The following is a 15,424-nucleotide window of genomic DNA, read 5'->3' on the forward strand; positions in this document are numbered from 1 at the left end:
ATTATTCTGAGTCATTTTATTTATATAATCACTCTATGATTTTTGGCTTTGGGGATTTTGATGTTTGCTGAAAGTCAATTTAAAAAAATAGACACAAACTTATAATTAGGGAATTACAAATATTTAATTGAACAGAAATAATTTAAATATATAATTTATTAAAACATGGCATATACTTTTTCCTTAACACTTCATATCATTTAAATAAACTTGGCAGATAATAAAAAGTATTTCATATCTTTAAAACTAAAACTACAAAAAATCGAGCTAATTTTCTTTGTATTATATAATTTTGAGAATAAAAAATAATGTCTTCACATAAGACAATTTAAACATGCGTTATAACCTTTAAGTACTTTTATAAACTATTCACATTTAGTTAATGATCAAATTGTTCATTTCCGCTACATCTATCATCCATATAATTTAGGAAAACAATGATTTCTTTCTACTAGAATAATTTACGATTGTGTATTTTCAAAGAAACTCCGGTGACTTTTTTCACTTTTACTAATTATTTCCGTTAAGTTCCGATGTATCACTTATTAAGAAATGAAACTTCCTTTGCTACGTTGAGGTTATAAAAAATGTTGAAAACAAAGGTTTTGCAATAAAGTAATTAATTTCTTTGATCTTTGTGATTATGGAAATTAAAACAAAAATAAAACAGTAACATTTGCAATATTTATTTTAGAAAAACGCTGCCTATGCAATAGAATTTAAACAGCAGGATCATGTAATAGAATTTAATTGGAAACATTTGCAGTTAAAAATAACCGACAAGTCAAACAAATTTTAATTATAATAACATTTTTAAATGAAATAATTCCTTCTTTTTTCAGTAAAAAATACTGCTTGTTTAAATTTCCTATTTTGATCTCCTAAATGGTCTTTAATTAAGAAGAAAATATCACGATTTCGGTTTGATTAATTTACAAAAAAATTTTAAAACAGTGTTCTATTTTTCTTCTAATTGTCTGTAAACAACAATAATGATAATTCTCGATTTTTTTTTATTCTATTAGTTTTTGGTATGTTATTTTTATGTTTTTACTTTGCCTAATTTTCTTAATATTTTGTTTTGTTTTAATCTTGAAATGTTTCATTTTTGAACAGTATTTTTTGGGTATAAAGCGATTTATTTTCATATTAATACATTAATCGTTAATGAGGAGAAAAAGTTTTTTTAAAAAAATATATCATCGGTATATTTTTGCGCCTTGAAAAAATATTCCATAAAGTTCTTTAAGTGTTTTCTTCTGTTTCCTTTTTTGAGTTTAGACTTGCATTTTCTTGTATTTCTTGTTATTTTTTTCCTGATGACGCCACTCAGTCGCGAAAAAGATAATAAACTTTTCCACTTTTTATCCTTATAATTAGCATTCATACTTTTGTATTTTTTCATGTTTTAGATGTCATATATATTATTCTAGTCTTTTTATAAGGTGCAAAAATTACTTTACCTTTTTTTTTAAATCCGCGCCTTTTAATATTATTTTTCTTTTCTTGTCTTCTCTAAGAATATACTAAATATTTCTAAAACATGCAAAAGTTAACTCATGCTTCATATAGATCATGATTGTATAAAGATGTAGAAGAAAAAAATGCTAGAAGTGAAGCATTTGGAAATGTATATGAATTATATGATGACGTTTTATTATTTTTTTTCTATATAAAGAGTAAATGGCATTTTTTAAAGTGAAATAAAAAAAAATCGCTATTTTTAAATATAATACAAAATCTGCCTTTGGCGACTAGCTGGTTCCCTCGGATTTATACTGCGTGGAATTTCAATTCAAGAATCGACTCAAAATTTGATTAAATCAATCCATTTTAGGATAATTAATCTTTTAAAGTCTTAAAATTATGTATTATCATTAGATACGCGCAAACATATAAAAAATATGAAAAGTACCACACCAGAAAGTGAGACTAAAATCATTTAAAAAGATGGAATCTTTATAATCGTAAAACAAGTCAAGTTAAATAAAAGTGTGTAATTATTATCACAAAAAGTAGAAAATAATCAAATTACATTTCTCTTCCTATGCACAATTATTCAATACATATTTGAAAAACAGTAAGTATATTAAACTTTTCGCATTTGTTATCGCGACGTGGAAAAGATATATTAAAACGAATGATTCCAGTTTAATTTTCAGAATTTTGTAAGGATTTACGGATTTGATAGACGAATGCTTTTAGCACGTTAAGCACAAAGCCTGTTGTGACGCGCATCTTTTCCAAGTAGTCAGAGATATCCGACTTCTTTGAAATTGTAATTTTACTTACACTTGCGATAAAACGATGCTTGCTTACCATACACTTGCGATAAAACGACATGCATTTAGGTACTTTATTTTGTAAACTAGATATTAAAATTTAATTAGACAATGCAGTTTTTAATAATATATATCGTCTGTCTACAATGACCGAAAGCAGCCTAATTGAAAATTACATTGTCAGTCAAAAATAACTAATGTGTTCTGAATGGAAAGTTCGAAGGCATCATCAGTGAGTGATGATGAACAAAGTAAAACTATATTGTTACGAAATTTCCCGGGTTCGTTTGGACAGTGGAAGTTATATGGTGTGGAGAACGCTCAATCAGCAGGCGGCAGTAGAAAAAGAACAACGACGTTTGCTTACACGAAGACACACAGAACAACTCAAAGACGACAACTATTTACAGCATAGAGAAGACAATTATCTTCTGCCGAGACGTGCACACAACAAGACTCTACTGCAGACAGTAGCGCGCAGCTTAGTTCAGCACTAGCTTGACTCCGTCGCTGCTCTGCTAATCTATGGAAGACTCGATATTCACCGACGATTCCTACTACCCCCGGCAGCTGCAGACTGCCTCCTTTTATAGGTCTCAGGAGGAAGGGCTTGAAGCCTCTCAACCAATCGGGAACTTTCGAGGCGTATCTCGGTTCCCAATGGACGGATCGGGAAAATTCTCGATGTTTCGGGTACAATCTATTTTGGCTCCAAAGTCACCAAGCTCTCGGACATCCGACGCGACACCCGGACTCCGTCCAATACAGATGACTATAAAACAGTCTTTCTGGTGATGGAACCAACTATGCTGGGAAGCAGCATCACAGATTCGTAACAATATTGTCAATCACCATTGTTTGACATGATCCTAATGGAAAGTTCAGTGTTAATCATTGGTTCTTAATGAATTAATAAATGCCATTTTGTTGAAAGAACTCCGTTTTTAAGACCATGCTTCGGTTATCGTATGGGTAGATTTACTTCTGAAACGAACTAAGAATTTCAAGCCACAGTAATAGTTTTTATTTGCAAAGCTCCAACTTTAACATAAGTCTGCAAAATGAGCTTCGTTCTATTTTTCTCGAAGCGTAAGCTAGATTTAATTTTCTGTTTCTAATATAGTTTGCGAGTGGCATGATGATTTTATAAGAAATTGACATTAGCTATGTGTTTATCAATTGTTGCCATTGTTATTTTTTCGACTTCACGAAATATTTCCCCTTTTATTAAACTCTCACGAACTAACTGTCAATGGATATTGCATGTTGTTGCAACCCTATCGACTATATTCGATAGTGATGATTGACAGAAGGCCACACTGATAAGGCATTGACTTCAAAGATTCGAAATCCGATACCACGATAATCCCTTTTGCCTGTGGTTCTCAATTTAGAGAGCTTATGGCAGCTTAAATTCATCCTCGTCAAAGAAACATATTTCGAAATTAGGGAATCGTTCTCAAATGGTTTGATCCGAAACTAACAAAGTTCCATCTTGAGATATTTTTGATGATTATAATATTTCTTCAAATGTCTTCCTGCTAGTGGAGTCGAAAATTAGGAAGACGATGCTGGCTCATGGACCGCCCTTGCTATCTAAACACTACTTGAAATTAAAAGATAAGGCTGAAATAAACTTCTCATATCTTCTTCAAGACTAAAGATTGAATTAACTAAACTCGAATGTACAAAAAACTTATTAAATGCTTAGTAGTAATGTAAGACTGACTTTCACTTTACTGAATAAGATTCGTTACTGAGTTATTCACATTGATTTATCGAAAAATTGAAAAGAAAATTGGTAGAGTGATCATTTTAAAAGATTTGTAATCTACTTTTAAAAAAACTGTATTAAACAATATAAAATTCTGAATTTGCGAAATTTCGTAAAAAGTAACGCTATACATAGTTTGATTATGCAAATTAGTTTCTCCTTTTTTTGTAAAAAATATCATGAAATGATTTCAGCTCATCATATAGAAAAAACGATTCTTTCACATATTTTCTAAACTGCATTAAACAATCGATCTATTTTCTTCACAATAAACTTTCATATGCATTGTGCTATTAACTGATTATAAAGATTGAAGGAATTTGTAATATTTTGAAAGTAATAATAGTATAAAAAACGATTCTTCAACGTATTTTCTAAATTGTGTTAAATAATCGAGCAGTTTTCTTTAAAATTAACTATTCGCTTCAAGGCATTAACTGATCATCCAAGATCGAAGGAATTTGTAATATTTTGCAGGTAACAATCGTATAAAATATTCTTCGACATATTTTCTAAATGACAATCGAGCCGTTTCCTTTACAATAAACCCTTCATATACTTCGCGCCATAAATGAATTATTCAAGATTGATGGAATTTACTATTTTTAGCAGGTAACAATCTGTAATTGATTTCATGCTCCATGTAAATTGCATGTTACAAAACGGAGAAGGCATTTACTTAATTTATTTTGAAACTTAACCAAAAGTTCGTGGCAATTCTCTGATTCAAACAAACATCAAACAGTTTAACCGCGTTTATTTCGTTTGCTCCGAGTAATCTGAAGTAAATTCCTCTTAACAGAACACTGTGAAAAATTTCGAACTTCACTCGCTTTGACACCCGAAATACATTGAGAATTGTTTTCCGAACAACGTTTAATTAAATCTGCAATGCCGTTTAATTTCTTTATTTTTCTTTCGATGCCTGTCTTTAATTTAAAATAACTCGTTTGTTTCACTTGATTTGTTGACTAATAATCCCTAAGGTATACTTAACATGCTACGATTTAACAATAACAAATGCTCTCTTGAGAGATATATTTAATGTAATTATACATTATGTTTGACTATCCAATCTACTATGAGAAATTGTTTAAATATGAACGACTTATTCATAACATATAGATTGAAGGATAGATTTGTTAAAGTAGATTAACATTTTCAAAGTTTTGAGGCATACACCTCTTTGAATTCATATGTTTCTTAAAATAGCAATTTACGAAAAATAAACATGTCGTTATATCTTTAAAATTAATTTTAGTTTGGGACATTTAATAAGAGGGTCATTTTTCTTTCAATATCTTGATGGATATTAAAAAAAACGAGGGTAGAGAACAAAATGTAATATTAAAAGTTATATGCCTTGTTTTCCCCTATTTTTCTTTCTTCTTTTTTGCATTTGTGCCTGCGACCTTATATTTCAAATTTATTTTACTCTCAATTGCGTACTGACTTACATCTGTAAGCCTTGTGGTATACTTGTTGGCACACAAGGAGTTTATTCATAGAGAACAGAAAAAAAAAGTTATATGCAAATTTTGTTAATTTTAGATATGGTCGCAGTGAAGAATCAAACATTTTTTTTATATCTGTGGGCCAGGCTTCCGACCCCTCTCTTCGTAGAATGCCAGTTAACCCCTCTCTTCGTAGAATGCCAGTTAACCCCTCTCTTCGTAGAATGCCAGTTAACCCCTCTCTTCGTAGAATTAATGCTACAGCCAGTTACATGAAAGGGATCTTTACATTCCATACATACTTTCATACTCGCTCAGTTAGCTCAATAATGCTCATCAAAGAATGAATATCAACTAAGATATGCAATAAATAATCTGAAACATTCATCTTTTTTTTACATAGGATAATTAATAAATTTTACTGCTTTTATCTATTCCTCCCTATAAAGTTTTTCATATCAATAAAATTTGAAAAAGTAATTATCTTACCTATTCTTCTTAGCAAGATTCCCTAACAAATAAAAATAAATATCCAATAAACTAGATGTGTTTCTATGAGGCAGCAATGACGAATGAGAGAGATAGAAACAAAAGCGAACTCTGGATTGAATTGGAAAATAATGATCGGATCTCCAAATCGGATCTGCTATAGCTGAAGTTCTAGAACCTCAAAACTCAAAGGGAGAAAGGGTTCCTTTTGATCTTCAAATCAATCAATCAGTTAGTTTATTGCACGTGGTTTTTCCGATGGGCTGAGACTAGCCGAAAGATTACTTTTTCAATGGTGAATGTATAGATGATTAGTTAATCATTTTAAGATTTTTGTTGGTTGAGTTATATAAATATCAAATTTTACGTAATAATTTAATTTATAGCAAAAAAGATAGCTGGTATGACAGCTGTAAAAATCCGATTTACGCATATTTGTTAAAAATCCAAATAATAACTTCTATTTAATACGCAGAATACAGTACTGTTATTTATATACTTCGATGTTCAAAAAGAAAGTTCCCAATCGATGTTCAAAAAGTAAAGTTGAATAATTATTTTTTAAAATTCAAAGTCAAGTCCTTTCAACTGAGTAAATACCGCACAGCAATTTGAATAATCATTTCACCATTTATGTGATAACAAAATATAATATTTTTGTCATAAACTTTCAAAAAATTAAAGATGAGATCAAATTTAATTTAGTTCAGATTAATAACGTAATATGAAATGATATAAAAAAAATGCTAATCTGAAACGGGCAAAGAAATGGAATATAAATACAAAATATTTTCCTTTCTCTATATAGAAAAACCTATGAAAACAATCCTCCAGCTTCAACAACTGAATCGATTTTGCCATTTACAAGCAAAGCGTACCATTCAAAATACTGTTTATTGACCATGTATAATTCAAATTAATACTTTCTTTTTTTTAAGATGAGATATGATTTTTCAAACTTGGTTAGAATAACTAAATGAATATTCTCGACGAGGTTGGTGAGTACCTAATCGTCGAAGATGGCTAGTTTTTGTGTATAATAAGAACAAATGAAAAAGTAAACAATTACATAGAGATTGTTTATAAATTAAACAGAAAAATAAAAATAGGTATTTTAGTAAATTGTTAGAATTTTAAATTGATTTGTCTAATAATGTAACAACATAAAATGTTCTAAATAGCATTATAGCATGATATAAGAGTAAATTTTTGCCAAAAAATGAGATTTGGTTAAGCCAAATTAAACTAAAAAAAAAAAAAAAAAACTGCAAGCCGAGAATCAAGCTGAAACATTGCAACTATTTTACGAAAACAATATTATACTCGTATTGTACTCAACAATATTTTATTGAACACAAATAAACATTTAGTTTGTTTTATTCCTCGCTACAAAGAATCCAGAGTTATGCAGTGATGTTCTATTTAATTCTCCTCTTAGACGCAATTATTATATGCCCTATATTAGATGTGGAAATCTCTTAGATCATATGTTTATTTCCTTATCTCCAAAATCTTAAAATAATTCATAATAATATAATGAAAGTGAATAATGCAAATTTAATTAAAATACTATTCAGTGTACAGATTCACAACTGCCATGAAAATCAATATTAAAATCAAATTCGCAAGATAGATTAAACAAGGTTTTTTTTAGTAAAATATAATTGGATTATTTACAATAAATAGACAATTTACAATTTTCACATAAATGAAAAAAAAAAAAATTCTTGAATCAAAGGTGGTAATCTTTCTCTCCTTGTAAATAAAAATATTTCTAAAAAAATCTAAAATTCAGTTGAAAAAACAATATAATGCTACGGAAATTATTTTGTAGATGTCTGATGGAAAAAATCCAATAGACTCGTTAATGGATAACTTTTGAATCTACCAGAAAACTGGAAACATAGATAGAAAGGCACAGTCGAAGCCTCCACAAAAACCGCACTCGCCAAATCACCTATAATTTAGCATGCAGCAAATCATTAATTAAATAGCAATATATCACAATACCGCTCAGTGAAAGGAAAACAGTTATTTCTGCAATCAATACAGGGAGAATTCATTAGATTGCCCCCCTTTACCCTTTCTTGCATTATACAAGCTTGGAATCGCGAACTGTATTAAAGATATAACCGTAATTATTGTATTTTATACAACCTTCACTCTTGGTACCAAATTCATCGCCAAGTCGAAAGTGATCACCAAGTTTATCGCCAAGGCCGATAGTTATATTCACTTAGCATCCATTCCTCATTCATTAAAATATCTGTAAAATTCTTTTTCACTTTGAATCTTATTGCGAAAGAAGGAAATATTACAGATTCATAACGATATAAAAGGGCATTGGGATATATTTCCTTTATTGTTATGTTTTGAAATATCAGAGAATAATATTTAAAAAGATTATCCTGAATTATTTTCAGAGAGGAATAGATTTATAAAACTTATTTGGATTATTTTCTAGATAGATACAAATTTGTACATTTCCTGAAAAGAACATATATATATATATTAATATGAAGATCGCTTTTAAAAGAAAATATTAATAACCAATACTGTGTTGCTTTTCCAAGATCAATAATTTCACTCCTTTTTTCGACATGCAAATAAATAGGCTTCATTCATAATGACACTCGAATTCATGCGATCAATACTGTTTTCAGTTATTTTCTTCGCATTTAGAAACGGAAATCTATTATCTGATTCATTTACCAAGCCCAGCCGCTTGTTATTTCCGTTATCACCAAGATTTAGTGGCAGGATTTTGGTTTTAAATTTTGAAATGGTCGATATTTTGCAATTAAGTACGTTGCGAAGAGGCACTCAAGACTCGAAATTAGTGATAATCATCCAGAGGAAGTGACACTTTTATCCACAAATCAATTCTTCAGGGCTCAGAAAATAATAAATTTTATGTCTTCCGATCTTACTTGTGAAAGGAAATAATTGGACTTTTAGCGTTATTTTCTAGAAATGGGGGAACTGAAGATGGACGAAAAGCTATAAATTTAAAATGATACTGTATAATTTAGTTTTGCTTAGAAAGTTTTTAACAACTTTTTGTAAAACTTATTTAAATCAAAAGAAATATTTAAAATTATTATGGATCCTAAAATAATTTATTATAATGGGTGTCCCAAAATGAACTCAAGATTTGAATTTGCCACCATTTGTGCAGTAAGGTAGTGGAAGCCCTATTAAAAAACCATTTGACAGCTGGCAGCTTAGGGTTAATAAAAATGGAAAGTTGCACGATAGAAGAACGTGTTAATGCAATACTTAAATTAAGTTTTTTTTTTTTTTAAAAAATCAAAATTCTTATATTTTTATTGAATAAGAGGGCAAATGGCCTCCACGGCTTTGCTGACACATACGCACTTTTTTGTCGAAATCTTCCATGATAAATTTGAATAAATTTGGCTGAATTTCGTTGATGCAGCATTGAATTTCCTCCTTCAATACATGCGTGCTTTTGTGGGCTTGTTGGCATAGACCTTTGACTTCAAATAACCCCATAAAAAGAAATCCAATAGGGTTAAATCACACGATCCAGGGAGCCAATTCTCAAATTCTACAGCTGTGGTCGTCAGTCTTTTGAAATATTGTTTAACAATTAAAACACGTTCTTCTGTCGAGCGACGCTCCTTTTTTACTACTCCTAAGCTATCTGCTGTCAAATGTTTTTATAGGGTTGCCAACACTTTACTACACAAATGGTGCCAAATTCAAATCTTGCATTAATTTTGGGACACCCTTTATAATGATAGTATCTCATCTGAAGCTATCGAAAATTATTTTGAAAAAAGCTTTTTAGTTATGAAATGCGGGGAGTTGATAGAAGCACTATGTGAGTAGACACATCACTTGCCATATTTTTTACACGGTTGCTGTTGTGAAAGTAGTTTTAACTTCGCTTAGGCACTTAAAAGCGAGTAACATAGTTTCTAACAACGGACTATCCAACCATGTAGTAGCAGTATCGCCAGACAAATGCACTTGTATATATTTCGGTAAAGGTAGTCAAATATTGAATTATTAGTATACATTTATTTTTATTATTTACAAATGACATTAAGTAAAATATTACGATTTTTTTTTCCAAATTTAAGTACAAAATTATAAAGAAGTTACAGCAGCAATGAGTAATCCATCTAGCTCCATAGCAAAAGAATAAAACTTCAAAGAATCTTTGAAATTTCACAATTTTTTTTATAAACGAATGTATACTCGAAATTTTGTGCTAACACAGAATCATAGTTTTTCCCCCAAATTTAATTAAGATAAAGATTAAAGATATTAAACTGATTAATTCAAATTAATAGTTATATAATTCACATAATTACGAAAAAACCTGTCTTATCTTAAATGTCAAATCTTAAAATGCTAACTTTAATCTTGTCACATGTTTACTCTGCGTAACAAAATTTTATTTTAATCATTTTAATTGATATTTCAGTTTCGCATTATTTTACAAATGTAATCTTTTGTAATTTAATAAAATTCGAATGAAAGTAAGAAATAGAAATGTCCATTTATTTAGTGTTATTTTCAAAACTTTCTTGAAATTAAATTATATTTTAGATGTTCCTATTTCTGATCATTAATTTGTAGATGGACAAAAACATAAAAGGTTTATTCTATTTATAGAAATGTTCTCATATAAGAAATTATTATTTAATTTCATGACAAATTCTCAGTTTAAGATATATAAACAAATTCTCATTCAATTTTATAAAAACAAAATTTTTAGTTTAAATAAATGTATATAATGAAATCTATTTTATGATTGATTGAAATTAATATGAAACACTTGCATAATTTACTTACTACCATACTCCAATAAAGCTTTATAATATGTTCCTAAAAAAAGGTGCAAATATGTATTATACTGAAAACTGAAGCAGAATTTTCAATACTTTATTAATATAACCTTTCATTATTTTGTTATCATTGCGGTTACTGAGCAAAATTCGCTAAATGGATAAAATTTCAGTTTGCTTTTTGTGTGTAAATTAAGATAAAAGGCGAAAGACGTAATTTTTGGTTTAGAATCGTTAAGAATTTTTTCAAAAAAATTGAAATTTGAGTATTTATAAATATGATAGTTAAAAATGCAACAAGCAACACATATAAAAATCTTGATATGTGGTTTTGTCAGAAAAATTATAGTTTTGTAATAAATTTTATAAATTTATTATTATTATTTTATTTTTATGTAAAAATGTATACTTGGGGTTTTTTTTCTCTTCTCTACAAGCACAAAACGCATTAGTGCGTTATTTAAAAAGAAAAACAAGTGTAAAATACTTTTCTTTATCTAAAGTAGTCTTTGTTTATTTATTTCTTTTTGCTTTTTTTTTTTGACAACAATATTTATAGATTTTGTAGGAATGCCTGATACTCTTATTATAATATAAAATACCTCTCAAATATTTATAAGAAGAATTTTTTTTTTTTTTTTTTTGTTTATACTAGTGATTTTTTTTCGTTTTTTTTTCTTTATCATTCATCTGTTATGAACTTCCATCTAACAAAAAGAAAACCATCATTCATTTTGGCCTGGATTATAATAGAAAATATGTAACATAACATAGAATTAAATAAAAAAAAAATTGGGTAATCACAGAAATCAAAAGAAAAATTGTTTCTATAGATTTTTAAATTCTCTAAGTATGTTTTTTTTAAATTTTCAAATTTTACTTAAAATTGTATTAGTCAGTTTTCTGATCAATTTAAACTCGTAAATAATAAAATAATTTTAAAAATGTATATTTTGCTTTAAATTTCATATAAATTCATATTTTTTTTCTAATATTTTAAATGGAAGAATAATACATTTGCATCAAATAATACCTTTGACCAAATTTAAAAGAAATGCACAGTTTTAAATGCAAGTGTAATCACATATATTTATTAATACTTTTCAAAGAAATCGGGAATTGGAAAAAAAAAGACCAGTAAGGTAAATTTCTATTATTCACTGATTATCATCCATGGATAAAATTTAAATTTTTTTACATATCACTGCATACTGCTTATTCAGAGTTCTTACCATGTATTTTTTAATTCATTAATATTGTTTTATAATTTAGTTGGGATTTTTTTAAATCTTTTGAAAGTCCTGAAAAAATTTCCTTCTGTTTCGTTATACAGCTTCTACTTCTGTAAAGAACTTCTGTTTTAATTCATTTCCCATTTACGTTTATCCAGAAATATTTTTCATAAAAATTATTCTTTTAAACAGGATGTTTTATCTTAAGAGTTAAAATATTTGTTGGATTCTTGGAAGTTTTAATTTATATATAATATCAGCGAGCAATAGTATATAGCATTAGCTCACTCAGCATACTGTTAATTTATTCATACTCAAACTCATTGCATTCTCTATTCATTTGTATTCGCTCTCAGTTCATAATCTTTTAACTCTACCAATACCGAAACGAATTAAAACAATTAAATTCTGAATTAATAAACGAAACAATTAAATTCCAATTTAATGAAACTACGGTAGATGCCTGAGACAATTGGATATCACTGTAAAATTTCTTCCTTCTTCATTAAATGCGACTTACTGAATATTCGATTCTCATACTTTGTTAGATACTCTCACACAGATAAGTTTGGAAGACAAGGGTACTTTTCTGAGATTCCCAAAAGAAGTATGTGGATATAATTTATAAGTAGCTGTCAATTAAATTTTTGTCTATCAATCCTTAAAAGCACGAACTACTTTTACGATATTTGAGAAAGGTTTAAAATTTCTTTCATCTTTGACAGAGGAACTAGGGTGTTCCAATATTCTTCAAAGCCTGAATTCGAATGACCTTAGGAATGAGAGGGTAAATGACCCTCATACAAAGATAATATGCATTTTTTTTCATACATAATGAATACTCAGTCATTCATGCTAAGTGCGCATTCTTTAATTTATATTCGGAAGGCTCTCCATATTTTTATATTCACATTATATTTGTACTAATTAACTTCTACTAACATAAAATCAAGGATTTCACCAACAAAATGTAGTATTTTTACTGTTTACAGAGGTAGTTGTATAATCAAAATCATTTTTCATGAAATTTCATTATGCTATTTTATATATAAATTAAACGTTTCTCATTGAATTAGCCAATACCGAATGTGAATCTTTACGTATGAAAGTGAATTATTTCTATAATATTATGTGCTCTATTTCAAAATATTATGGAAATAATTCATTTTCACAGTCACAAAGCTTCCAAAACTCTAGAATGAAACAAATATTTTTGCTTGAAATGCATTTCGAGATCTACTCTTTATATTTCAACCTGAAGAACAAAAGCGACAGTGTGTTGAAATTCTGAATGCACAGAGATAGATAGACGCAAGGTATGCATTTCGGAGATGAAGAGACAGAGTTTAATTATATCTCCCAGAGGAAAACACATCGCAGAAGAGTGGAAATTAGATGCCATGAGTAATAGCATCAGCAGAGCATAAATTCAACGCCAATTCACTTGGGAGAGTTTTCTGCAATGAAGCCGACTCAGCGTTGCTGTCGAGAAGCTCGATCCTTTTTGCGGGGAAGATTCATGGGGCTCTAGTCTCCTAAAGAGTTCGGTTGATCCAGTGGTTTTATAAAAGAGGTTTTGTGGAACAATGGAAAGCTTTGAATTCGTGAGTCTGGATTTCTTTTATTTTCAGGAAATTTATGCTTTATCGTATGTTTGTTGACTATGTTGATGCTGCTGTTTCTATTATTTTCAGTGCATTTATCATTTTGTAAAGTTTTAAATTCCTAGGAAATATATCTTTTAAAAATATGTGATAGCCTTATACTAATGTGAAATATATTTATTTTCGAATTGTTTGCACTTCGCTCATTTTAAAATACATTATTTACACGAATGAATTGTTAAATCGGTTATATTTCTTCGCAAACAAATGTCACGACTGAGCTTTAAGGCCAAATTTTCAAAGAAATGACATATTGATCGGCAATATGAGTATAAAATATGCTAAAATGTGCTGTATTTCCTAATTTATATATGAAAAAAATAAGATGAACTCGGTTATAATTTTTCCTTTATGAAGTACTTTATTCGTCAAGACGAACAATGAAAAAAAAATTGACCTCCAGATTTTAATGAGCCACAAAGATTTGCATTTCCGTGAATCCGAAAGAGACAATTTTGTCTTATATTCCTTTAGTATATAAATACAACAGATGGGAAGAACAGAAAGCTAACAGAAAGAAATTTGCTATTTCATTAAAACACAAAATGACTTGAACAAACTTTCTGATTCATATCGAAAAAAGGAGGAATTTGTATTAGATTGAAAACAAAACCAATGGACTGATATGGGTATAAATATATAAAGAATGTCTATATTTTGCATTGAAGTAACATTTATACTTTATCCAAATTGCCATAATAATTTTAATCTAGGCATTAAACATAGAAAAAAAAGAGTAAAATAATTTTAAACTCTGGACACAAATTAACATTTACTGACACATTTTTAAAGGCATTTTTTTAAATGTAACTTCTTATCTACAGAGAAATACTATTGTCTCAACACGCCATCAGCATGAAACTTTTTCGTTATTGTAGTCTGATGTTGAAATGAATTATACTGCTTGTAAATTGCATAGATTTATTAAAACGCATATTTTTCTATCCTTTATTTATTTTTATTCTTTTGTTTTACTTTTATTATGTGACAATTGAAGTAAGTTTTGTTATTATTAAATTGTATGCAATATTGTCCACAGCCTTGTGAGAGAACATACAAGAAAGTTTTGGAGTAAAGAATTTTAGTTTTTAAATCTGAAATCTTTTTTGGAATTTCATACTAACATTTTTGCATAAATAAGCTATTTTAATGAAATAAAATTACCTTTATCGTCTAAGGGGAAAATATATGTGAATGATTATTAAAATTTTTTGCGGTATTTATTTGTGTTAGTATGAAAACAAATGATGTGGACGGGGGGGGGACACTGAATCAAAAAAAAAAAAAATAGAACCACGTAGATTGAAAATGATTATAAAATTAAGAATAAATTATCACAAAAATAAAATTATCAATGATTTATTTAAGTACACTATATAAAAAAATGTTACTTCTGAGATTTTTTGAGAAAATTTATTAAGAGAATTCTGAGAAAATGTATGCCAAAATCTGAAATCAAAAGTAATCCTCAATTCTTCAGCTTGAATGTTAGTTACCTTACAATCTAATTTTACATTTTGACCTTACGATATTAACATGTAATTGTTTGAGACTAATAATACCTCAACTCTATAATTATTGATTCAGTTTTGATAAATAATAAGTAAATTGCTAATGTATAATATTAGGAAGTAAATGTGGAAAGTTACCCTAAGTTGTTCTTAAAGGATCTGTTCTTAATATTCAGATAAATTTTGCAAAATTCAAAA

General features: G+C 28.5%; 1 protein-coding gene across 1 annotated transcript in view; it reads right to left on the reverse strand.

Annotated features, from left to right (window-relative positions):
- The window catches only part of LOC129961955 (uncharacterized), a 375,815-nt gene that overhangs the window by 252,851 nt on the left and 107,540 nt on the right, over positions 1-15,424 (reverse strand). The gene's annotated exons all lie outside the window — the stretch shown is intronic.

This window comes from Argiope bruennichi, chromosome 2 (genome assembly GCF_947563725.1).
Source record: "Argiope bruennichi chromosome 2, qqArgBrue1.1, whole genome shotgun sequence".
Lineage (NCBI taxonomy): Eukaryota > Metazoa > Arthropoda > Arachnida > Araneae > Araneidae > Argiope > Argiope bruennichi.